This window comes from Phyllobates terribilis, unplaced genomic scaffold (assembly GCF_046119375.1).
Source record: "Phyllobates terribilis strain yellow unplaced genomic scaffold, ASM4611937v1 Scaffold_1024__1_contigs__length_465996, whole genome shotgun sequence".
NCBI classification, from domain to species: Eukaryota; Metazoa; Chordata; class Amphibia; order Anura; family Dendrobatidae; genus Phyllobates; species Phyllobates terribilis.
The window spans coordinates 317,388-341,994 of NW_027363784.1; the positions used below are offsets into that span (position 1 = coordinate 317,388).

Consider the following 24,607-nt stretch of genomic DNA (forward strand, 5'->3'; position numbering starts at 1 on the left):
TAGTCTGCAGGCATTAAATGAAAGAAGTCAGTGTTCCAGCAGAAGGAGACAACGTTTCAGAAAAGGCATTGTAGCAAACCAAAAAAGAAATTTTAAGCGCAGCAGAGTAACCAGCGCACATACCTGTTAGCTCAGGTGAGTTTAAAAGGCTGCTGTTGATAACAAGGGCATTTGCTAAATAGATGGTGTGTGTGCAACAATATACTGAAAGGTCAATTATATTGTGCAGCTTATCTCACCACCTGTAGTTATTTAGGTGAAAGCTCCAAAATGCTTGCCTAATATGTCTGTTTATCCAAAAGGAAGTAAAAAGGGAGAGCTAGAAAGATAGCATTGCATCACATTACATGGCAATGCAATGCACAGTTGCTGAAGTTGAACCAAAATGAGCTTGTAATCTGGCTTCTGCAACTTTGAACATGAAAAATCCAATGAGGAGAAGAAAAGCAAAGCCAAAGAGTCCATCCCAAAATCCGACAAACAAGCAAAATGAACAAAAAACATTGAATTCAATTCTTTCTGATTTTAGAAACTGCATTAAAGAAGGGGTGCACCGGTCCTGGAGATACTGCAATACCAGGTCAATGCGTGGAGTGGACAGAGCAAGCTCTTTTTCCATCTCCCTGTTCTAAAAATCCATTTAATATATGGTCCCCAGATAGGGGACGTATCAGATATTAAACTGATAAGAACAGATTTTTTTTTTTTTTTTTTTTTTTTTTTTTTTTTTTTAACCAAATCAGATAGGCCGGAGCATAAGCTCCATCAAATCGACTTACAAAAGCCTTTCATTGACACTTAGCCTTTCATCACACTTGGTATATAATCAAAAATAAAACCAAACCTTATCATCAGGTACATTATACACTACTAATTAAACTTTACCAAAAACCTCCACTTTTTAAACTTCCAGATCCCTTCAGCATCTATAATACTTCCACGTTCCTGATCCCAGAGGTATATTACATACATACGTGACAGAATCAATCTCAAACATTCATTAACTGACATTTTCTTCCTTTTAAAAACTAACAAATTCCTCGCATCCCACAAACTTTCAATTACACACACCACCAACAACCATAAAATCCTATCCTTAATTCTACTACATGCACCCATCCCAAACATAGCAAGTTTCCAATTAACATACTTTACACCCACCAATTCCTTGCAAAGTCCCCCTATACCCTTCCATACATCATATGCAAAATCACAATCCCATACCATATGTCTAACATGCTCTCTCAAACCACATCCATCCCTCGGGCATACCTCAGATTTAACTAAATCCCTCTTCTTTTGCACATCTCTAACAGGCAAAATGTCATGCAATATCATCCAAGCGATATCTCTCTGTCTGTTAGTCACACCATCTATACTTAATTTTCTCCACATCTCGGTTACTTCCTCCCCTCTCAACCCATTGATATTACATACCACCTCACGCTCACGCACCATCCTAATGACTTTCTTCTTTTGCCTAAAATCACTCATGTTAACGGACAACAAATCATACTTCCTTACAAATTTCTCAACACAACCATACCATACAGGACACTTAAAAGCAACAGGCACTCTAGCATCCCTTTTGACCCACTTTAAGCCATAAAGCATCCATCCAGCCGAATACTTCATCATATAAGCACACTTATTACTTTTCCCTAGAACCACCACCACCATTTTCACGTAACTAATCCCTAAAAAGAAATCAATATTTGGAAAATCCAAACCACCATTTACACATAACTTATAGACATATTCCCGTTTCAATTTCTCCATGCGACTTCCCCAAAGAAAATTAAAGATGAATTTCTCAGTTTTCCTAATTTTCTTAAAAGCAGCAGGATATACATTCGCAACAAACAACAAAATAGGCAAAATAACCGCCTTAATAATCAGAACTTTCCCAGTCAGAGTTAATTCTCTCATTCGCCAAAAATTCAACTTGCGCACCACTCTCACCCCACAATCTTCCCAACTCTCATTTCCTTTCAAATCATCATTAAACTTAATCCCAAGCACCTTTATTGCACCATCCTCACACCTCACACCATCCATCCGTACATTCCTCTCACCAAAACATTTAAAGGAACTCTTAGTCCAATTGACCTTAAAAGCTGAGACACTACAAAACAAACTTAATATCAACCTTGCCCTACTCATCGCAGCCATATTCCCACTCACAATCACTACATCATCCATGTAACCTAGAATTCTCACATCCTTTCCATTACTCCCAGGAATCATCACACCTCTCATAACCTTATCCTTCCTAACCATACACATCAACACTTCAATCACACTAATAAACAAAAAAGGGGACATAGGGCACCCCTGACGCACTCCTGATTTAATTCTCACTTTCTCACTCAACCACCCATTCACCAAAAATTCACTTGAAACATTACAATACAAACTCCTAACACAGTTTACAAAATTCCTGGAATAACCCATCTTAGACAAAACCTTAAACATAAAGCTATGTGACACACGGTCAAAAGCTTTTTCAAAATCAACCGAAAACAACAAACATTTCTGCTTACGACTCATACAATCCCCAATCACATCACGCAACAACACCAAATTTTCAGTCATACTTCTCCCAGGCACTGCACACACTTGATCTTCATCCACCACACCGCCAATCACTTCCCGCATCCGGCTAGCCAACAATTTACTAAACACCTTATAGTCTGCATTCAAAAGGGTGATTGGCCTCCAATTCCCCAAATCCTTTTTATCACCTTTCTTATGAACCAAAACCACCACCCCATCTCTCATAGATTCACTCAACATATTCTCCGTGAACATATACTGGCACACCTCCAATAAGTCATTTCCCATCGTGTCCCATTCCTTAACATATAACTCCACGGGCAGTCCATCCTTCCCAGGTGTTTTATTCTTACTCGCAGACATCACCACTTTTTTAACTTCATCCAACACAATTACATCATCCAATATTTCACGTTCATCCTCACCCAAACAACCTTCTAAACACCCCAAAGCATCAGTCAACATCCTATCATCAACCCATTTTTCCCCATACAACTCCTTATAAAACAACACCACCTCCTGCATCACATCCTTCCCACTCACACACACCCCATCACCATTCACCACCTCATCCATATCTACTTTCTTCCCAAAAACTTTTTTGAAAAAAAACCTTGTGCATTTCTCATTTTTCTCCAAATGTTCAATCTTAGAACGGTAAATAATTTCTTTCCCTTTACCCTCAATATATTTCTTAATCTCTTCTTTCACTTGACACATCAAAACATCCACATCCACTCCAATCATCCTTAACATCCTCAGCCACTCCAGTCTAGAGCTTAAATCATTAAATTTTGCTCTATTCATTGCTGCTTTCCTCCTGCCCCTTTTTCTAAAGAAAAAACCAATCTCACTCTTCATCCAGTCCCACCACTCAAGCACATTCCTGAAATCACTTTTTTTATCCCTCCACCTAACATACATTCGCCTAAAATCACGCATGATCCTATTATCTTCCAGCAAACGCACATTAAGTTTCCACACGCCACCACCATATACAAAGGAAATCTTACCTTCTAGACGTGCCCTCAAACACACATGGTCAGAGAAGGGAACATCTTCCTGCTGGAAATTCCTACAAATAACATTTTGTGAAGAAAAGAAGATACGGTCTATTCTAGACTCTATGCCTCCCCTGTCGGCCTTATAGGTCGCAGGAGGTGGATTACCTAAAAAAACTTCCGCAGCATCCTGTAAGGAAAAATCCGCCACAAGACTCTTGAGTCTTTTACCTGTAACATCCATCTTATCCCCCTCCGTCACACAATTGAAATCTCCAACAAAAATTATTGGCATTTTGCCAGATAAAAAAAAACATAATTTCTCAAAAATTTCCAGCCTCTCCCCTTTATCTATTGGTGCATACATATTTACCACCCTAACCCTCCACCCCCTACAATTTAACTCACATATTACACACCTCCCCGCCTCCACCACCATGTAACTTTCTATCTTAACACTATAACCCTTCACCAAAACACCTACCCCACAATTTTTATTACATACAGAACCAGACCACACACTTTGACCTAAAGGCCATGCATTTTCACTTAAGGGATCGGAGATCCCACACTCCTGGACACAGTATACGTCCGCATCCAAGTTGCTCAAGTAGTCCAAAATTGCCACTCTTCTCGACTCAGATTTAATCAGCCTAACATTTAGCGACAAGATGCTGAGAGCAACTTGGGCACCCATCTATTAATTTGATGTGGCAGGTCACGACAACATGCCCACCTGTACATCATCCTAACCCTTCTGGGGGTAGGACGCTGGACGTGCAGATATCGTAGTTTGTGCCTTCCCCCAAAAAAGACACATCTTGGGGATCGGATGCAGTAGGGTACACCCGGGCTGGACTCACACTGCAGTCACTTAAAGGGGAAAAGGATGGCTCAGTTTTCTTCTTTTTCTTCACTGAAGCGCCTCCATCTTCATCTGAACTATAATCCCGCCGCTGGGGGTCAAAGTCCCCCTGACCTCCCTCCTCCTCAAGGTCAGAAACGACATCGCTCCAGGCCACATGCGGTGTTCTGGTCAGATCAGACTCCTCTTCCCCCTGCAATGTAACCATCATGTCTGGAATTTCAGCCTCCAGATCCTCCACCGGGGCCACTTCCATGCCTATACGATCATCAGTTATCGTCTCAGACTCACTGACATCTGAAGCCACAGACGCGGCCCTCTGCACCGGTGGCTCAGGTGCCAGCTCCATATTTCCTCTTACATTCACACGAACCAGTTCTGGAAAAGCAACCCGAGCCTCCTCCTCATCCAGGAAAGCCAGAGTAGATATCGGAGCAGTCGGAGTTGGAGCAGTCGGAGTTGTAGCTGTGGGTGCAGGAGATTCATTTCTTCTCCTTCCCCTTCCCGCTGCCCCCGCATATGAACCAGGATGGAATATACAGTCTCTGAAGGCATGCCCCTTCTCTCCGCAGAGGTTACAGACTATTTCATTTTTGCAATTATTGGAAGAATGACCCACCTCATTGCACTTCCTGCAAATAATCTGTCTGATGTCGCATGCTTCCTGAGTATGGCCATACCTCCTACAATGACGACAAAACCTGGGCGCATTGGGGAAGAACAGGTAACCCCGCTCACTCCCAATGGAAAAATTTGATGGAGGATAATGTATACCCCCTGGTTCATCAGGACTTTCCCGGAACTTGACCATGAAACGATATTTACCGGTCCATAGTTCCTCCTCATTCATGACTTTTACTGCCACCTTGGTAATATAGCAGTGCCTATTTAGAAAGGCATAAATCAAAGCCAAGTCCACATGTGGGTTGTACATGAAAACAGTCAGAGGTACCTCTTTGGAGCAATACAAGATGACAAAAGTCAGCCCATCCAAATATTGATTGTCCAGATTCTTTTTCAAACAATCATAGAAATTGTTGCAAACAGCCATAGAAGTAAATACAAGATTATACTTGCTTTTGAATTGCTGGAGGCACAAGATTTCTTCCTTCTTCACTTCAAGGAGTCCAAACAAAATCTCCTTCACCACGAAGCTGAGGGTAAAGATTCCTTCTTTGCCTTCTTCCACATCAATCTGGATTCCAAACTTCACTCGAGCCTCACCGGGCCCAGCGTATCGAATGCGTCCCATTATCGCTAGTCGTGTCTACTGGCCAACTCCTTATAGCAGCAAGTGGCTTAAGCCATAAAATGGCGATGCCACAGGGCCAAGAGTTAACGCACAGACAGCCAAATGACTAGACCCATTACAGATCTGAGCCAAAAGGCCGAGAAGCGATAACCAGAATTGGTTTCAAACTACGGAGCCACCCAAGGATCCTGAAAAGTCCATTTGTGGAGATGAGCTCCTGGACTCCCGTTAAGAAGACATGTTGTCAACCTCTAGATCCCTTACATGCCTGCACTTTTCGGCTTGCTGCTGCTGCAATCCACGCGTTTTAGATCTGCATAACTCCACCTCTTTAAACACAGCACCTTCACCCCCTGCTGTTCCCACCCGCCTCAACACCGTTGGAAGGGAGGAGAACCAATTAAGGCGGGGGGTGGGGTGGAACGAGCAGCTGTCTACCCTTAGCAGGAGGGCTCCTGATTACATACCTCTCCTGCTGCTGCTGCTGCTGGCTGTCCAGCAGCAGACTGAAGGTGGCTGCTGCTGTGCACAGGTATATAAAGGCTCAGAGCCTATTATGACACGCGCAGCCAGCGTTCCATTGCCACATTCCATCTACTGCAGGCAGGATACCTGGCTGGCTGAATGTCGCTGAGAAGCTCACAGAGACCGCCATAAGCAACAGTTTAACAGAATGCCACAGACTAATCAACCAAACTTTTTGGGTTGGGTTCTCTTTTATAGTCTGCAGGCATTAAATGAAAGAAGTCAGTGTTCCAGCAGAAGGAGACAACGTTTCAGAAAAGGCATTGTAGCAAACCAAAAGAGAAATTTTAAGCGCAGCAGAGTAACCAGCGCACATACCTGTTAGCTCAGGTGAGTTTAAAAGGCTGCTGTTGATAACAAGGGCATTTGCTAAATAGATGGTGTGTGTGCAACAATATACTGAAAGGTCAATTATATTGTGCAGCTTATCTCACCACCTGTAGTTATTTAGGTGAAAGCTCCAAAATGCTTGCCTAATATGTCTGTTTATCCAAAAGGAAGTAAAAAGGGAGAGCTAGAAAGATAGCATTGCATCACATTACATGGCAATGCAATGCACAGTTGCTGAAGTTGAACCAAAATGAGCTTGTAATCTGGCTTCTGCAACTTTGAACATGAAAAATCCAATGAGGAGAAGAAAAGCAAAGCCAAAGAGTCCATCCCAAAATCCGACAAACAAGCAAAATGAACAAAAAACATTGAATTCAATTCTTTCTGATTTTAGAAACTGCATTAAAGAAGGGGTGCACCGGTCCTGGAGATACTGCAATACCAGGTCAATGCGTGGAGTGGACAGAGCAAGCTCTTTTTCCATCTCCCTGTTCTAAAAATCCATTTAATATATGGTCCCCAGATAGGGGACGTATCAGATATTAAACTGATAAGAACAGATACTACACTTGATCTTAGCCAAAAGGCCGAGAAGCGATAACCAGAATTGGTTTCAAACTACGGAGCCACCCAAGGATCCTGAAAAGTCCATTTGTGGAGATGAGCTCCTGGACTCCCGTTAAGAAGACATGTTGTCAACCTCTAGATCCCTTACATGCCTGCACTTTTCGGCTTGCTGCTGCTGCAATCCACGCGTTTTAGATCTGCATAACTCCACCTCTTTAAACACAGCACCTTCACCCCCTGCTGTTCCCACCCGCCTCAACACCGTTGGAAGGGAGGAGAACCAATTAAGGCGGGGGGTGGGGTGGAACGAGCAGCTGTCTACCCTTAGCAGGAGGGCTCCTGATTACATACCTCTCCTGCTGCTGCTGCTGCTGGCTGTCCAGCAGCAGACTGAAGGTGGCTGCTGCTGTGCACAGGTATATAAAGGCTCAGAGCCTATTATGACACGCGCAGCCAGCGTTCCATTGCCACATTCCATCTACTGCAGGCAGGATACCTGGCTGGCTGAATGTCGCTGAGAAGCTCACAGAGACCGCCATAAGCAACAGTTTAACAGAATGCCACAGACTAATCAACCAAACTTTTTGGGTTGGGTTCTCTTTTATAGTCTGCAGGCATTAAATGAAAGAAGTCAGTGTTCCAGCAGAAGGAGACAACGTTTCAGAAAAGGCATTGTAGCAAACCAAAAAAGAAATTTTAAGCGCAGCAGAGTAACCAGCGCACATACCTGTTAGCTCAGGTGAGTTTAAAAGGCTGCTGTTGATAACAAGGGCATTTGCTAAATAGATGGTGTGTGTGCAACAATATACTGAAAGGTCAATTATATTGTGCAGCTTATCTCACCACCTGTAGTTATTTAGGTGAAAGCTCCAAAATGCTTGCCTAATATGTCTGTTTATCCAAAAGGAAGTAAAAAGGGAGAGCTAGAAAGATAGCATTGCATCACATTACATGGCAATGCAATGCACAGTTGCTGAAGTTGAACCAAAATGAGCTTGTAATCTGGCTTCTGCAACTTTGAACATGAAAAATCCAATGAGGAGAAGAAAAGCAAAGCCAAAGAGTCCATCCCAAAATCCGACAAACAAGCAAAATGAACAAAAAACATTGAATTCAATTCTTTCTGATTTTAGAAACTGCATTAAAGAAGGGGTGCACCGGTCCTGGAGATACTGCAATACCAGGTCAATGCGTGGAGTGGACAGAGCAAGCTCTTTTTCCATCTCCCTGTTCTAAAAATCCATTTAATATATGGTCCCCAGATAGGGGACGTATCAGATATTAAACTGATAAGAACAGATACTACACTTGATCTTAGCCAAAAGGCCGAGAAGCGATAACCAGAATTGGTTTCAAACTACGGAGCCACCCAAGGATCCTGAAAAGTCCATTTGTGGAGATGAGCTCCTGGACTCCCGTTAAGAAGACATGTTGTCAACCTCTAGATCCCTTACATGCCTGCACTTTTCGGCTTGCTGCTGCTGCAATCCACGCGTTTTAGATCTGCATAACTCCACCTCTTTAAACACAGCACCTTCACCCCCTGCTGTTCCCACCCGCCTCAACACCGTTGGAAGGGAGGAGAACCAATTAAGGCGGGGGGTGGGGTGGAACGAGCAGCTGTCTACCCTTAGCAGGAGGGCTCCTGATTACATACCTCTCCTGCTGCTGCTGCTGCTGGCTGTCCAGCAGCAGACTGAAGGTGGCTGCTGCTGTGCACAGGTATATAAAGGCTCAGAGCCTATTATGACACGCGCAGCCAGCGTTCCATTGCCACATTCCATCTACTGCAGGCAGGATACCTGGCTGGCTGAATGTCGCTGAGAAGCTCACAGAGACCGCCATAAGCAACAGTTTAACAGAATGCCACAGACTAATCAACCAAACTTTTTGGGTTGGGTTCTCTTTTATAGTCTGCAGGCATTAAATGAAAGAAGTCAGTGTTCCAGCAGAAGGAGACAACGTTTCAGAAAAGGCATTGTAGCAAACCAAAAAATAAATTTTAAGCGCAGCAGAGTAACCAGCGCACATACCTGTTAGCTCAGGTGAGTTTAAAAGGCTGCTGTTGATAACAAGGGCATTTGCTAAATAGATGGTGTGTGTGCAACAATATACTGAAAGGTCAATTATATTGTGCAGCTTATCTCACCACCTGTAGTTATTTAGGTGAAAGCTCCAAAATGCTTGCCTAATATGTCTGTTTATCCAAAAGGAAGTAAAAAGGGAGAGCTAGAAAGATAGCATTGCATCACATTACATGGCAATGCAATGCACAGTTGCTGAAGTTGAACCAAAATGAGCTTGTAATCTGGCTTCTGCAACTTTGAACATGAAAAATCCAATGAGGAGAAGAAAAGCAAAGCCAAAGAGTCCATCCCAAAATCCGACAAACAAGCAAAATGAACAAAAAACATTGAATTCAATTCTTTCTGATTTTAGAAACTGCATTAAAGAAGGGGTGCACCGGTCCTGGAGATACTGCAATACCAGGTCAATGCGTGGAGTGGACAGAGCAAGCTCTTTTTCCATCTCCCTGTTCTAAAAATCCATTTAATATATGGTCCCCAGATAGGGGACGTATCAGATATTAAACTGATAAGAACAGATACTACACTTGATCTTAGCCAAAAGGCCGAGAAGCGATAACCAGAATTGGTTTCAAACTACGGAGCCACCCAAGGATCCTGAAAAGTCCATTTGTGGAGATGAGCTCCTGGACTCCCGTTAAGAAGACATGTTGTCAACCTCTAGATCCCTTACATGCCTGCACTTTTCGGCTTGCTGCTGCTGCAATCCACGCGTTTTAGATCTGCATAACTCCACCTCTTTAAACACAGCACCTTCACCCCCTGCTGTTCCCACCCGCCTCAACACCGTTGGAAGGGAGGAGAACCAATTAAGGCGGGGGGTGGGGTGGAACGAGCAGCTGTCTACCCTTAGCAGGAGGGCTCCTGATTACATACCTCTCCTGCTGCTGCTGCTGCTGGCTGTCCAGCAGCAGACTGAAGGTGGCTGCTGCTGTGCACAGGTATATAAAGGCTCAGAGCCTATTATGACACGCGCAGCCAGCGTTCCATTGCCACATTCCATCTACTGCAGGCAGGATACCTGGCTGGCTGAATGTCGCTGAGAAGCTCACAGAGACCGCCATAAGCAACAGTTTAACAGAATGCCACAGACTAATCAACCAAACTTTTTGGGTTGGGTTCTCTTTTATAGTCTGCAGGCATTAAATGAAAGAAGTCAGTGTTCCAGCAGAAGGAGACAACGTTTCAGAAAAGGCATTGTAGCAAACCAAAAAAGAAATTTTAAGCGCAGCAGAGTAACCAGCGCACATACCTGTTAGCTCAGGTGAGTTTAAAAGGCTGCTGTTGATAACAAGGGCATTTGCTAAATAGATGGTGTGTGTGCAACAATATACTGAAAGGTCAATTATATTGTGCAGCTTATCTCACCGCCTGTAGTTATTTAGGTGAAAGCTCCAAAATGCTTGCCTAATATGTCTGTTTATCCAAAAGGAAGTAAAAAGGGAGAGCTAGAAAGATAGCATTGCATCACATTACATGGCAATGCAATGCACAGTTGCTGAAGTTGAACCAAAATGAGCTTGTAATCTGGCTTCTGCAACTTTGAACATGAAAAATCCAATGAGGAGAAGAAAAGCAAAGCCAAAGAGTCCATCCCAAAATCCGACAAACAAGCAAAATGAACAAAAAACATTGAATTCAATTCTTTCTGATTTTAGAAACTGCATTAAAGAAGGGGTGCATCGGTCCTGGAGATACTGCAATACCAGGTCAATGCGTGGAGTGGACAGAGCAAGCTCTTTTTCCATCTCCCTGTTCTAAAAATCCATTTAATATATGGTCCCCAGATAGGGGACGTATCAGATATTAAACTGATAAGAACAGATACTACACTTGATCTTAGCCAAAAGGCCGAGAAGCGATAACCAGAATTGGTTTCAAACTACGGAGCCACCCAAGGATCCTGAAAAGTCCATTTGTGGAGATGAGCTCCTGGACTCCCGTTAAGAAGACATGTTGTCAACCTCTAGATCCCTTACATGCCTGCACTTTTCGGCTTGCTGCTGCTGCAATCCACGCGTTTTAGATCTGCATAACTCCACCTCTTTAAACACAGCACCTTCACCCCCTGCTGTTCCCACCCGCCTCAACACCGTTGGAAGGGAGGAGAACCAATTAAGGCGGGGGGTGGGGTGGAATGAGCAGCTGTCTACCCTTAGCAGGAGGGCTCCTGATTACATACCTCTCCTGCTGCTGCTGCTGGCTGTCCAGCAGCAGACTGAAGGTGGCTGCTGCTGTGCACAGGTATATAAAGGCTCAGAGCCTATTATGACACGCGCAGCCAGCGTTCCATTGCCACATTCCATCTACTGCAGGCAGGATACCTGGCTGGCTGAATGTCGCTGAGAAGCTCACAGAGACCGCCATAAGCAACAGTTTAACAGAATGCCACAGACTAATCAACCAAACTTTTTGGGTTGGGTTCTCTTTTATAGTCTGCAGGCATTAAATGAAAGAAGTCAGTGTTCCAGCAGAAGGAGACAACGTTTCAGAAAAGGCATTGTAGCAAACCAAAAAAGAAATTTTAAGCGCAGCAGAGTAACCAGCGCACATACCTGTTAGCTCAGGTGAGTTTAAAAGGCTGCTGTTGATAACAAGGGCATTTGCTAAATAGATGGTGTGTGTGCAACAATATACTGAAAGGTCAATTATATTGTGCAGATTATCTCACCACCTGTAGTTATTTAGGTGAAAGCTCCAAAATGCTTGCCTAATATGTCTGTTTATCCAAAAGGAAGTAAAAAGGGAGAGCTAGAAAGATAGCATTGCATCACATTACATGGCAATGCAATGCACAGTTGCTGAAGTTGAACCAAAATGAGCTTGTAATCTGGCTTCTGCAACTTTGAACATGAAAAATCCAATGAGGAGAAGAAAAGCAAAGCCAAAGAGTCCATCCCAAAATCCGACAAACAAGCAAAATTGTAACATACCTGGCGGCGTCCTTGCATGGTGGTCCATCTCCCACTGTGCAAGAGCGCGCACTTGATCTCCAGTCCAGAATGTCTCTCTGGCTTCCCTCCTTGCTGTCTGTTTGTCTGTTTTGGCTGCATAGGGCGACACCCGCTGAACTTCCTGTTTCTTGTACCTGCTGTGGACACGCCCCTGTTGCACCTTCAGCCTATTGCTGTCCATCTTTGGGTATTTATACCACCTTCTTCCTCAAGATGGCGCCTGAGCATTGTGTCCTGTCAGTCGGCTTTTTGTCTCTGACATGCCAGGTCCTATCCTGTTTTCCTGCCTGTTTTCCAGTTCTGTGTCTGAACTGTGGTCTGTTTTTGTGAACACGCTTCTTGCCTGTTCTTTCGCCTTCTAGGGGCCGTATTCCTAGATCTGCCTGTCTGTGCCTTGCGGTATCTGTTCCCGTCTGAACAGAGTCCTGTTTGTGTCCCTGCCTTGTGGTATCTGTTCCTGTCTGAACTGAGTCCTGTCTATTTCTCCTGTCTTGCAGTATCTGTTCCCGTGTCTGAACTGAGTCCTGTCTATGTCTCCTGCCTTGTGGTATCAGTTCCCGTGTCTGAACTGAGTCCTGTCTGTGTACTCTTGCCTGCTGCCTTTCCTGGAGGCTGTATTTCCAGGCCTGTCTGAACACGCTCCTAGCCTGTTCCTCCCGCCTTCTAGGGGCCGATTACCTAGATCCGTTCCTGTATCTTGTCTGTCCTGTCTGAACACGCTCCTTGCCTGTTCGTCCCGCCTCTCTGGGGGCCGTATTCCCAGACCCGCTCCTGTATCCCGCTGCAGTGTCGGTCTCTTCCGTACACTCAGTTCCAGTCTGAACTCTCTCCTATCCTTTACCTGTTTTGCCTCTGTCTGTTCCTTTCCTTTTTCTGCAGAGTCTGAACTCGTACCTAACTCCTGCTTGTTGTCTCTGTACTCCCGTTTGTGAGTTTGTGGTCCCCTCGCTACTTCACTGCAAGTACCCTGTGGGTATCTGGCTCTGCCTTTCCCTTCCTGTCTGTTCCGTGTGAACAGAGCCCTGTCCGTCCTGCTCTGACTCCTTGCTCACTGCTCCGGCAGTCCTGTCCTGCCCTGCTTCTGCCCGCTGCTCCGGCAGTCCTGTCCTGCCCTGCTTCTGCCCGCTGCTCTGGCAGTCCTGTCCTGCCCTGCTTCTGCCCGCTGCTTCGGCAGTCCTGTCCTGTCCTGCCCTGCTTCTGCCCGCTGCTCCGGCAGTCCTGTCCTGTCCTGCCCTGCTTCTGCCCGCTGCTCCGGCAGTCCTGTCCTGTCCTGCCCTGCTTCTGCCCGCTGCTCCGGCAGTCCTGTCCTGTCCTGCCCTGCTTCTGCCCGCTGCTCCGGCAGTCCTGTCCTGTCCTGCCCTGCTTCTGCCCGCTGCTCCGGCAGTCCTGTCCTGTCCTGCCCTGCTTCTGCCCGCTGCTCCGGCAGTCCTGTCCTGTCCTGCCCTGCTTCTGCCCGCTGCTCCGGCAGTCCTGTCCTGTCCTGCCCTGCTTCTGCCCGCTGCTCCGGCAGTCCTGTCCTGTCCTGCCCTGCTTCTGCCCGCTGCTCCGGCAGTCCTGTCCTGTCCTGCCCTGCTTCTGCCCGCTGATCCGGCAGTCCTGTCCTGCCCTGCTTCTGCCCGCTGATCCGGCAGTCCTGTCCTGCCCTGCTTCTGCCCGCTGCTCCGGCAGTCCTGTCCTGCCCTGCTTGTGCTCGCTGCTCCTGCAGTCCCGTCCTGCTCTGTTCTTGCCCACCGCTTTGGGTGTTCCCTCTCTGCTGTGGTTGTCTACCGCATCTGCGGTTCTGTGACCCAGTCTGTACTGGGTCTTAACCTTTCTGTGCTCCAGCCCGTCCTTTCGGCCAGTACCTCCCTGCCTGCATACTCGCCTGTATCCACCCCTCTGCATACCTGCCGTGTTTGCTTACATCCACCAGTCTGTGCCAGCCTAACCTGCCTGTTCCAGTAATTCCAGTGTGGGTCAACCCCCGTGTCCGGAGTTTGACCTGGAGTAGCACCTGGTCCCTCTGCCCGGTTTCTCCCTGGTGCACTGGCGTCGTATGCCGTCGTGCCACCTTGGTCGGATCGGCCAGATACTTAGTCACGCCCCTCCAGGCACTCTCCGGTCCATGGTCCAGTGGAACCACAACACCCGCACACGCCAGTCAGTCCGGGCGTGTGCATAACAGCATGCTCAGGCCATGGTTCCCGTTGAGCCCCACGGCCTTCGCTCTCTGAGAAGTTTTCCAGCGAATACATGCATTAAAAATAAATAAATAAAAGTTTTTTTTTTTCTCAGCTGAGTTCCAGGCGAATTACGCACCCGTCCAGATGGATCTATCTGCTCTCGTTCCTGCGGATCCGCCACGTTACTATGGGGATCCAAGACAAAGTCGTGCATTTGTGGAGCAATGCATGCTACACTTCAAGTTCTACCCTCTATGTTTTCCCACCGATCGGGTTAAGGTGGCATTCATTATGTCTTACCTGGCGGGTGATGCCTTGGAATGGATCAACCCCCTATATGAAACACGGGATCCGATCCTCCTGGACCTAATGGCCTTCCTGGTGGCCTTTCTAATGGTCTTCGATGATCCTAACCCGGAGGCTCCTGCTGAAGCTTCACCTCCCAATATCCCGGAGCAGCCCCGATGGGTAATGTGTGTGGGTAGCGCAATAGTCCTCCAGCCCAATGAGACTACTGCCCACCCAGAATCCTCACAGGGTGACTACGCTTTCCGGAATACTTCTCCCAACCTCAAGAGGCAGTCCAGACGTGCTAGACGTAGAGGCAAGCCGTCACGCCAGGGTCTGTCCTCCCTGAGACCTCCTGACCCCAACCTTGAAGTCCCTACTGAAGCTTCATCTCCCTGTATCCCGGAGAAGCCCCAATGGGTAATGTGTGTGGGTAGTGCTCCGGTTCTCCTGCCCGAAGAGACTTCTGCCCATCCAGACTCCACACAGGAGAACTTCCTGCACCCAGCATCAGATGCTTCACCCACTTTAACCGGTGTGCATGTCCAAGGATGCTCCAAAGCTGTGGTTACCTCAGAGTCTGTGCACCTCTACTACCTGGCGGAGGACCCCCTGTTGCCTCCTGAATCCTCCGGGATACCACTCGATGACAAATGGAGAGAGACTTCTCTACACTCGGTACTCGATACTTTGTCCGCTTCGTCCTGTGAGCCTGACAATGGGTACCCCAAAGTGGTAGTTACCCCCGAGTCTCTACACCCCTCCGACCAGGCGGAGGACCTCCAGTTGTCTCCAGAACCCTTCGGGGTGCTACCTGGTAGCGAAAGGACAGAGACTCTCCTATACTCTGTACCTGATACCTCGCTCGCTTCGTCCAGTGAGTCCAACCTAGTGTACTCCGAAGCAGAGGTTACTCCCGAGTCTCTACACCCCTCCGACCAGGCGGAGGACCTCCAGTTGTGTCCAGAACCCTTCGGGGTGCTACCTGGTAGCGAAAGGACAGAGACTCTCCTTTACTCTGTACCTGATACCTCGCTCGCTTCGTCCAGTGAGTCCAACCTAGTGTACTCCGAAGCAGAGGTTAATCCCGAGTCTCTACACCCCTCCGACCAGGCGGAGGACCTCCAGTTGTCTCCAGAACCCTTCGGGGTGCCACCTGGTGGTGAATGGACAGAGACTTTCCTATATCCTGGATCTGATACCTCGCTTGCTTCGTCCAGTGAGTCCGACCTTGTGTACTCTGAAGCAGATGTTTTCTCTGAGCCTCTGCACTCTTCTGACCCGGCGGAGGACCTCCAGTTGTTTCCTGAATTCTCCGGGGTACCACCAGATAACAAAGAGACAGTGACTTTTCCTCATTATGTACCTGATAACCCGTCTATTTCTTCCTGTGAGCTTGACAAGATGTACCTCGAAGCAGAGATTACCCCCAAGTCTCTGTCCCCCTCCAACCCGGTGAAGGACTTCCAGTCGTCTCCTGTACCCTCTGGGGTGCCACCTGAAAATATGTGGAGAGAGACTTCCTTGTGTGCTGTTCCTGGTACTCCACCCGTTTCGTCTGTTGCTAGGGATGGCTGGATAGGAGGTAGCATCCTAGCTAACCAGATGAAATCAATTTTTCCTGTGGACAGTGGAAGTGATCTCCTTGAAGTGAACGACTGGTCCTCGAATTCCCTGCGGAAGATTCTGGCAGGCCTGAAGAAGAGGGGGCGTAAGGGGGGGGGGTACTGTAACATACCTGGCGGCGTCCTTGCATGGTGGTCCATCTCCCACTGTGCAAGAGCGCGCACTTGATCTCCAGTCCAGAATGTCTCTCTGGCTTCCCTCCTTGCTGTCTGTTTGTCTGTTTTGGCTGCATAGGGCGACACCCGCTGAACTTCCTGTTTCTTGTACCTGCTGTGGACACGCCCCTGTTGCACCTTCAGCCTATTGCTGTCCATCTTTGGGTATTTATACCACCTTCTTCCTCAAGATGGCGCCTGAGCATTGTGTCCTGTCAGTCGGCTTTTTGTCTCTGACATGCCAGGTCCTATCCTGTTTTCCTGCCTGTTTTCCAGTTCTGTGTCTGAACTGTGGTCTGTTTTTGTGAACACGCTTCTTGCCTGTTCTTTCGCCTTCTAGGGGCCGTATTCCTAGATCTGCCTGTCTGTGCCTTGCGGTATCTGTTCCCGTCTGAACAGAGTCCTGTTTGTGTCCCTGCCTTGTGGTATCTGTTCCTGTCTGAACTGAGTCCTGTCTATTTCTCCTGTCTTGCAGTATCTGTTCCCGTGTCTGAACTGAGTCCTGTCTATGTCTCCTGCCTTGTGGTATCAGTTCCCGTGTCTGAACTGAGTCCTGTCTGTGTACTCTTGCCTGCTGCCTTTCCTGGAGGCTGTATTTCCAGGCCTGTCTGAACACGCTCCTAGCCTGTTCCTCCCGCCTTCTAGGGGCCGATTACCTAGATCCGTTCCTGTATCTTGTCTGTCCTGTCTGAACACGCTCCTTGCCTGTTCGTCCCGCCTCTCTGGGGGCCGTATTCCCAGACCCGCTCCTGTATCCCGCTGCAGTGTCGGTCTCTTCCGTACACTCAGTTCCAGTCTGAACTCTCTCCTATCCTTTACCTGTTTTGCCTCTGTCTGTTCCTTTCCTTTTTCTGCAGAGTCTGAACTCGTACCTAACTCCTGCTTGTTGTCTCTGTACTCCCGTTTGTGAGTTTGTGGTCCCCTCGCTACTTCACTGCAAGTACCCTGTGGGTATCTGGCTCTGCCTTTCCCTTCCTGTCTGTTCCGTGTGAACAGAGCCCTGTCCGTCCTGCTCTGACTCCTTGCTCACTGCTCCGGCAGTCCTGTCCTGCCCTGCTTCTGCCCGCTGCTCCGGCAGTCCTGTCCTGCCCTGCTTCTGCCCGCTGCTCCGGCAGTCCTGTCCTGCCCTGCTTCTGCCCGCTGCTCCGGCAGTCCTGTCCTGCCCTGCTTCTGCCCGCTGCTCCGGCAGTCCTGTCCTGCCCTGCTTCTGCCCGCTGCTCTGGCAGTCCTGTCCTGCCCTGCTTCTGCCCGCTGCTTCGGCAGTCCTGTCCTGTCCTGCCCTGCTTCTGCCCGCTGCTCCGGCAGTCCTGTCCTGTCCTGCCCTGCTTCTGCCCGCTGCTCCGGCAGTCCTGTCCTGTCCTGCCCTGCTTCTGCCCGCTGCTCCGGCAGTCCTGTCCTGTCCTGCCCTGCTTCTGCCCGCTGCTCCGGCAGTCCTGTCCTGTCCTGCCCTGCTTCTGCCCGCTGCTCCGGCAGTCCTGTCCTGTCCTGCCCTGCTTCTGCCCGCTGCTCCGGCAGTCCTGTCCTGTCCTGCCCTGCTTCTGCCCGCTGCTCCGGCAGTCCTGTCCTGTCCTGCCCTGCTTCTGCCCGCTGCTCCGGCAGTCCTGTCCTGTCCTGCCCTGCTTCTGCCCGCTGCTCCGGCAGTCCTGTCCTGTCCTGCCCTGCTTCTGCCCGCTGATCCGGCAGTCCTGTCCTGCCCTGCTTCTGCCCGCTGATCCGGCAGTCCTGTCCTGCCCTGCTTCTGCCCGCTGCTCCGGCAGTCCTGTCCTGCCCTGCTTGTGCTCGCTGCTCCTGCAGCCCCGTCCTGCTCTGTTCTTGCCCACCGCTTTGGGCGTTCCCTCTCTGCTGTGGTTGTCTACCGCATCTGCGGTTCTGTGACCCAGTCTGTACTGGGTCTTAACCTTTCTGTGCTCCAGCCCGTCCTTTCGGCCAGTACCTCCCTGCCTGCATACTCGCCTGTATCCACCCCTCTGCATACCTGCCGTGTTTGCTTACATCCACCAGTCTGTGCCAGCCTAACCTGCCTGTTCCAGTAATTCCAGTGTGGGTCAACCCCCGTGTCCGGAGTTTGACCTGGAGTAGCACCTGGTCCCTCTGCCCGGTTTCTCCCTGGTGCACTGGCGTCGTATGCCGTCGTGCCACCTTGGTCGGATCGGCCAGATACTTAGTCACGCCCCTCCAGGCACTCTCCGGTCCATGGTCCAGTGGAACCACAACACCCGCACACGCCAGTCAGTCCGGGCGTGTGCATAACAAAAATGAACAAAAAACATTGAATTCAATTCTTTCTGATTTTAGAAACTGCATTAAAGAAGGGGTGCACCGGTCCTGGAGATACTGCAATACCAGGTCAATGCGTGGAGTGGACAGAGCAAGCTCTTTTTCCATCTCCCTGTTCTAAAAATCCATTTAATATATGGTCCCCAGATAGGGGACGTATCAGATATTAAACTGATAAGAACAGATACTACACTTGATCTTAGCCAAAAGGCCGAGAAGCGATAACCAGAATTGGTTTCAAACTACGGAGCCACCCAAGGATCCTGAAAAGTCCATTTGTGGAGATGAGCTCCTGGACTCCCGTTAAGAAGACATGTTGTCAACCTCTAGATCCCTTACATGCCTGCACTTTTCGGCTTGCTGCTGCTGCAATCCACGCGTTTTAAATCTGCATAACTCCACCTCTTTAAACACAGCACCTTCACCCCCTGCTGTTCCCACCCGCCTCAACACCGTTGGAAGGGAGGAGAACCAATTAAGGCGGGGGGTGGGGTGGAACGAGCAGCTGTCTACCCTTAGCAGGAGGGCTCCTGATTACATACCTCTCCTGCTGCTGCTGCTGCTGGCTGTCCAGCAGCAGACTGAAGGTGGCTGCTGCTGTGCACAGGTATATAAAGGCTCAGAGCCTATTATGACACGCGCAGCCAGCGTTCCATTGCCACATTCCATCTACTGCAGGCAGGATACCTGGCTGGCTGAATGTCGCTGAGAAGCTCACAGAGACCGCCATAAGCAACAGTTTAACAGAATGCCACAGACTAATCAACCAAACTTTTTGGGTTGGGTTCTCTTTTATAGTCTGCAGGCATTAAATGAAAGAAGTCAGTGTTCCAGCAGAAGGAGACAACGTTTCAGAAAAGGCATTGTAGCAAACCAAAAAAGAAATTTTAAGCGCAGCAGAGTAACCAGCGCACATACCTGTTAGCTCAGGTGAGTTTAAAAGGCTGCTGTTGATAACAAGGGCATTTGCTAAATAGATGGTGTGTGTGCAACAATATACTGAAAGGTCAATTATATTGTGCAGCTTATCTCACCACCTGTAGTTATTTAGGTGAAAGCTCCAAAATGCTTGCCTAATATGTCTGTTTATCCAAAAGGAAGTAAAAAGGGAGAGCTAGAAAGATAGCATTGCATCACATTACATGGCAATGCAATGCACAGTTGCTGAAGTTGAACCAAAATGAGCTTGTAATCTGGCTTCTGCAACTTTGAACATGAAAAATCCAATGAGGAGAAGAAAAGCAAAGCCAAAGAGTCCATCCCAAAATCCGACAAACAAGCAAAATGAACAAAAACATTGAATTCAATTCTTTCTGATTTTAGAAACTGCATTAAAGAAGGGGTGCACCGGTCCTGGAGATACTGCAATACCAGGTCAATGCGTGGAGTGGACAGAGCAAGCTCTTTTTCCATCTCCCTGTTCTAAAAATCCATTTAATATATGGTCCCCAGATAGGGGACGTATCAGATATTAAACTGATAAGAACAGATACTACACTTGATCTTAGCCAAAAGGCCGAGAAGCGATAACCAGAATTGGTTTCAAACTACGGAGCCACCCAAGGATCCTGAAAAGTCCATTTGTGGAGATGAGCTCCTGGACTCCCGTTAAGAAGACATGTTGTCAACCTCTAGATCCCTTACATGCCTGCACTTTTCGGCTTGCTGCTGCTGCAATCCACGCGTTTTAGATCTGCATAACTCCACCTCTTTAAACACAGCACCTTCACCCCCTGCTGTTCCCACCCGCCTCAACACCGTTGGAAGGGAGGAGAACCAATTAAGGCGGGGGGTGGGGTGGAACGAGCAGCTGTCTACCCTTAGCAGGAGGGCTCCTGATTACATACCTCTCCTGCTGCTGCTGCTGCTGGCTGTCCAGCAGCAGACTGAAGGTGGCTGCTGCTGTGCACAGGTATATAAAGGCTCAGAGCCTATTATGACACGCGCAGCCAGCGTTCCATTGCCACATTCCATCTACTGCAGGCAGGATACCTGGCTGGCTGAATGTCGCTGAGAAGCTCACAGAGACCGCCATAAGCAACAGTTTAACAGAATGCCACAGACTAATCAACCAAACTTTTTGGGTTGGGTTCTCTTTTATAGTCTGCAGGCATTAAATGAAAGAAGTCAGTGTTCCAGCAGAAGGAGACAACGTTTCAGAAAAGGCATTGTAGCAAACCAAAAAAGAAATTTTAAGCGCAGCAGAGTAACCAGCGCACATACCTGTTAGCTCAGGTGAGTTTAAAAGGCTGCTGTTGATAACAAGGGCATTTGCTAAATAGATGGTGTGTGTGCAACAATATACTGAAAGGTCAATTATATTGTGCAGCTTATCTCACCACCTGTAGTTATTTAGGTGAAAGCTCCAAAATGCTTGCCTAATATGTCTGTTTATCCAAAAGGAAGTAAAAAGGGAGAGCTAGAAAGATAGCATTGCATCACATTACATGGCAATGCAATGCACAGTTGCTGAAGTTGAACCAAAATGAGCTTGTAATCTGGCTTCTGCAACTTTGAACATGAAAAATCCAATGAGGAGAAGAAAAGCAAAGCCAAAGAGTCCATCCCAAAATCCGACAAACAAGCAAAATGAACAAAAAACATTGAATTCAATTCTTTCTGATTTTAGAAACTGCATTAAAGAAGGGGTGCACCGGTCCTGGAGATACTGCAATACCAGGTCAATGCGTGGAGTGGACAGAGCAAGCTCTTTTTCCATCTCCCTGTTCTAAAAATCCATTTAATATATGGTCCCCAGATAGGGGACGTATCAGATATTAAACTGATAAGAACAGATACTACACTTGATCTTAGCCAAAAGGCCGAGAAGCGATAACCAGAATTGGTTTCAAACTACGGAGCCACCCAAGGATCCTGAAAAGTCCATTTGTGGAGATGAGCTCCTGGACTCCCGTTAAGAAGACATGTTGTCAACCTCTAGATCCCTTACATGCCTGCACTTTTCGGCTTGCTGCTGCTGCAATCCACGCGTTTTAGATCTGCATAACTCCACCTCTTTAAACACAGCACCTTCACCCCCTGCTGTTCCCACCCGCCTCAACACCGTTGGAAGGGAGGAGAACCAATTAAGGCGGGGGGTGGGGTGGAACGAGCAGCTGTCTACCCTTAGCAGGAGGGCTCCTGATTACATACCTCTCCTGCTGCTGCTGCTGCTGGCTGTCCAGCAGCAGACTGAAGGTGGCTGCTGCTGTGCACAGGTATATAAAGGCTCAGAGCCTATTATGACACGCGCAGCCAGCGTTCCATTGCCACATTCCATCTACTGCAGGCAGGATACCTGGCTGGCTGAATGTCGCTGAGAAGCTCACAGAGACCGCCATAAGCAACAGTTTAACAGAATGCCACAGACTAATCAACCAAACTTTTTGGGTTGGGTTCTCTTTTATAGTCTGCAGGCATTAAATGAAAGAAGTCAGTGTTCCAGCAGTAGGAGACAACGTTTCAGAAAAGGCATTGTAGCAAACCAAAAAAGAAATTTTAAGCGCAGCAGAGTAACCAGCGCACATACCTGTTAGCTCAGGTGAGTTTAAAAGGCTGCTGTTGATAACAAGGGCATTTGCTAAATAGATGGTGTGTGTGCAACAATATACTGAAAGGTCAATTATATTGTGCAGCTTATCTCACCACCTGTAGTTATTTAGGTGAAAGCTCCAAAATGCTTGCCTAATATGTCTGTTTATCCAAAAGGAAGTAAAAAGGGAGAGCTAGAAAGATAGCATTGCATCACATTACATGGCAATGCAATGCACAGTTGCTGAAGTTGAACCAAAATGAGCTTGTAATCTGGCTTCTGCAACTTTGAACATGAAAAATCCAATGAGGAGAAGAAAAGCAAAGCCAAAGAGTCCATCCCAAAATCCGACAAACAAGCAAAATGAACAAAAAACATTGAATTCAATTCTTTCTGATTTTAGAAACTGCATTAAAGAAGGGGTGCACCGGTCCTGGAGATACTGCAGTACCAGGTCAATGCGTGGAGTGGACAGAGCAAGCTCTTTTTCCATCTCCCTGTTCTAAAAATCCATTTAATATATGGTCCCCAGATAGGGGACGTATCAGATATTAAACTGATAAGAACAGATACTACACTTGATCTTAGCCAAAAGGCCGAGAAGCGATAACCAGAATTGGTTTCAAACTACGGAGCCACCCAAGGATCCTGAAAAGTCCATTTGTGGAGATGAGCTCCTGGACTCCCGTTAAGAAGACATGTTGTCAACCTCTAGATCCCTTACATGCCTGCACTTTTCGGCTTGCTGCTGCTGCAATCCACGCGTTTTAGATCTGCATAACTCCACCTCTTTAAACACAGCACCTTCACCCCCTGCTGTTCCCACCCGCCTCAACACCGTTGGAAGGGAGGAGAACCAATTAAGGCGGGGGGTGGGGTGGAACGAGCAGCTGTCTACCCTTAGCAGGAGGGCTCCTGATTACATACCTCTCCTGCTGCTGCTGCTGGCTGTCCAGCAGCAGACTGAAGGTGGCTGCTGCTGTGCACAGGTATATAAAGGCTCAGAGCCTATTATGACACGCGCAGCCAGCGTTCCATTGCCACATTCCATCTACTGCAGGCAGGATACCTGGCTGGCTGAATGTCGCTGAGAAGCTCACAGAGACCGCCATAAGCAACAGTTTAACAGAATGCCACAGACTAATCAACCAAACTTTTTGGGTTGGGTTCTCTTTTATAGTCTGCAGGCATTAAATGAAAGAAGTCAGTGTTCCAGCAGAAGGAGACAACGTTTCAGAAAAGGCATTGTAGCAAACCAAAAAAGAAATTTTAAGCGCAGCAGAGTAACCAGCGCACATACCTGTTAGCTCAGGTGAGTTTAAAAGGCTGCTGTTGATAACAAGGGCATTTGCTAAATAGATGGTGTGTGTGCAACAATATACTGAAAGGTCAATTATATTGTGCAGCTTATCTCACCACCTGTAGTTATTTAGGTGAAAGCTCCAAAATGCTTGCCTAATATGTCTGTTTATCCAAAAGGAAGTAAAAAGGGAGAGCTAGAAAGATAGCATTGCATCACATTACATGGCAATGCAATGCACAGTTGCTGAAGTTGAACCAAAATGAGCTTGTAATCTGGCTTCTGCAACTTTGAACATGAAAAATCCAATGAGGAGAAGAAAAGCAAAGCCAAAGAGTCCATCCCAAAATCCGACAAACAAGCAAAATGAACAAAAAACATTGAATTCAATTCTTTCTGATTTTAGAAACTGCATTAAAGAAGGGGTGCACCGGTCCTGGAGATACTGCAATACCAGGTCAATGCGTGGAGTGGACAGAGCAAGCTCTTTTTCCATCTCCCTGTTCTAAAAATCCATTTAATATATGGTCCCCAGATAGGGGACGTATCAGATATTAAACTGATAAGAACAGATACTACACTTGATCTTAGCCAAAAGGCCGAGAAGCGATAACCAGAATTGGTTTCAAACTACGGAGCCACCCAAGGATCCTGAAAAGTCCATTTGTGGAGATGAGCTCCTGGACTCCCGTTAAGAAGACATGTTGTCAACCTCTAGATCCCTTACATGCCTGCACTTTTCGGCTTGCTGCTGCTGCAATCCACGCGTTTTAGATCTGCATAACTCCACCTCTTTAAACACAGCACCTTCACCCCCTGCTGTTCCCACCCGCCTCAACACCGTTGGAAGGGAGGAGAACCAATTAAGGCGGGGGGTGGGGTGGAACGAGCAGCTGTCTACCCTTAGCAGGAGGGCTCCTGATTACATACCTCTCCTGCTGCTGCTGCTGCTGGCTGTCCAGCAGCAGACTGAAGGTGGCTGCTGCTGTGCACAGGTATATAAAGGCTCAGAGCCTATTATGACACGCGCAGCCAGCGTTCCATTGCCACATTCCATCTACTGCAGGCAGGATACCTGGCTGGCTGAATGTCGCTGAGAAGCTCACAGAGACCGCCATAAGCAACAGTTT

At 47.6% G+C, this 24,607-nt stretch overlaps 9 non-coding genes and 1 pseudogene across 9 annotated transcripts; all 10 read right to left on the reverse strand.

Annotated features, from left to right (window-relative positions):
• Positions 1–543: 543 nt before the first annotated feature.
• On the reverse strand, positions 544–745 carry LOC141241927 (U2 spliceosomal RNA; annotated as a pseudogene).
• A 6,192-nt stretch (positions 746–6,937) lies between these two features.
• LOC141241782 (U2 spliceosomal RNA) lies at positions 6,938–7,128 on the reverse strand. Its single transcript, XR_012306478.1, has one exon. It is a non-coding gene; the product is annotated as a U2 spliceosomal RNA (small nuclear RNA).
• A 1,115-nt stretch (positions 7,129–8,243) lies between these two features.
• LOC141241783 (U2 spliceosomal RNA) lies at positions 8,244–8,434 on the reverse strand. The gene has a single exon (XR_012306479.1). It is a non-coding gene; the product is annotated as a U2 spliceosomal RNA (small nuclear RNA).
• A 1,115-nt stretch (positions 8,435–9,549) lies between these two features.
• LOC141241784 (U2 spliceosomal RNA) lies at positions 9,550–9,740 on the reverse strand. Its single transcript, XR_012306480.1, has one exon. It is a non-coding gene; the product is annotated as a U2 spliceosomal RNA (small nuclear RNA).
• A 1,115-nt stretch (positions 9,741–10,855) lies between these two features.
• Positions 10,856–11,046, reverse strand: LOC141241831 (U2 spliceosomal RNA). The gene has a single exon (XR_012306525.1). It is a non-coding gene; the product is annotated as a U2 spliceosomal RNA (small nuclear RNA).
• Positions 11,047–18,677: 7,631 nt separating this feature from the next.
• On the reverse strand, positions 18,678–18,868 carry LOC141241786 (U2 spliceosomal RNA). Its single transcript, XR_012306482.1, has one exon. It is a non-coding gene; the product is annotated as a U2 spliceosomal RNA (small nuclear RNA).
• A 1,114-nt stretch (positions 18,869–19,982) lies between these two features.
• LOC141241787 (U2 spliceosomal RNA) lies at positions 19,983–20,173 on the reverse strand. The gene has a single exon (XR_012306483.1). It is a non-coding gene; the product is annotated as a U2 spliceosomal RNA (small nuclear RNA).
• A 1,115-nt stretch (positions 20,174–21,288) lies between these two features.
• Positions 21,289–21,479, reverse strand: LOC141241788 (U2 spliceosomal RNA). Its single transcript, XR_012306484.1, has one exon. It is a non-coding gene; the product is annotated as a U2 spliceosomal RNA (small nuclear RNA).
• A 1,115-nt stretch (positions 21,480–22,594) lies between these two features.
• LOC141241841 (U2 spliceosomal RNA) lies at positions 22,595–22,785 on the reverse strand. The gene has a single exon (XR_012306535.1). It is a non-coding gene; the product is annotated as a U2 spliceosomal RNA (small nuclear RNA).
• A 1,112-nt stretch (positions 22,786–23,897) lies between these two features.
• On the reverse strand, positions 23,898–24,088 carry LOC141241789 (U2 spliceosomal RNA). Its single transcript, XR_012306485.1, has one exon. It is a non-coding gene; the product is annotated as a U2 spliceosomal RNA (small nuclear RNA).
• Positions 24,089–24,607: the final 519 nt, after the last annotated feature.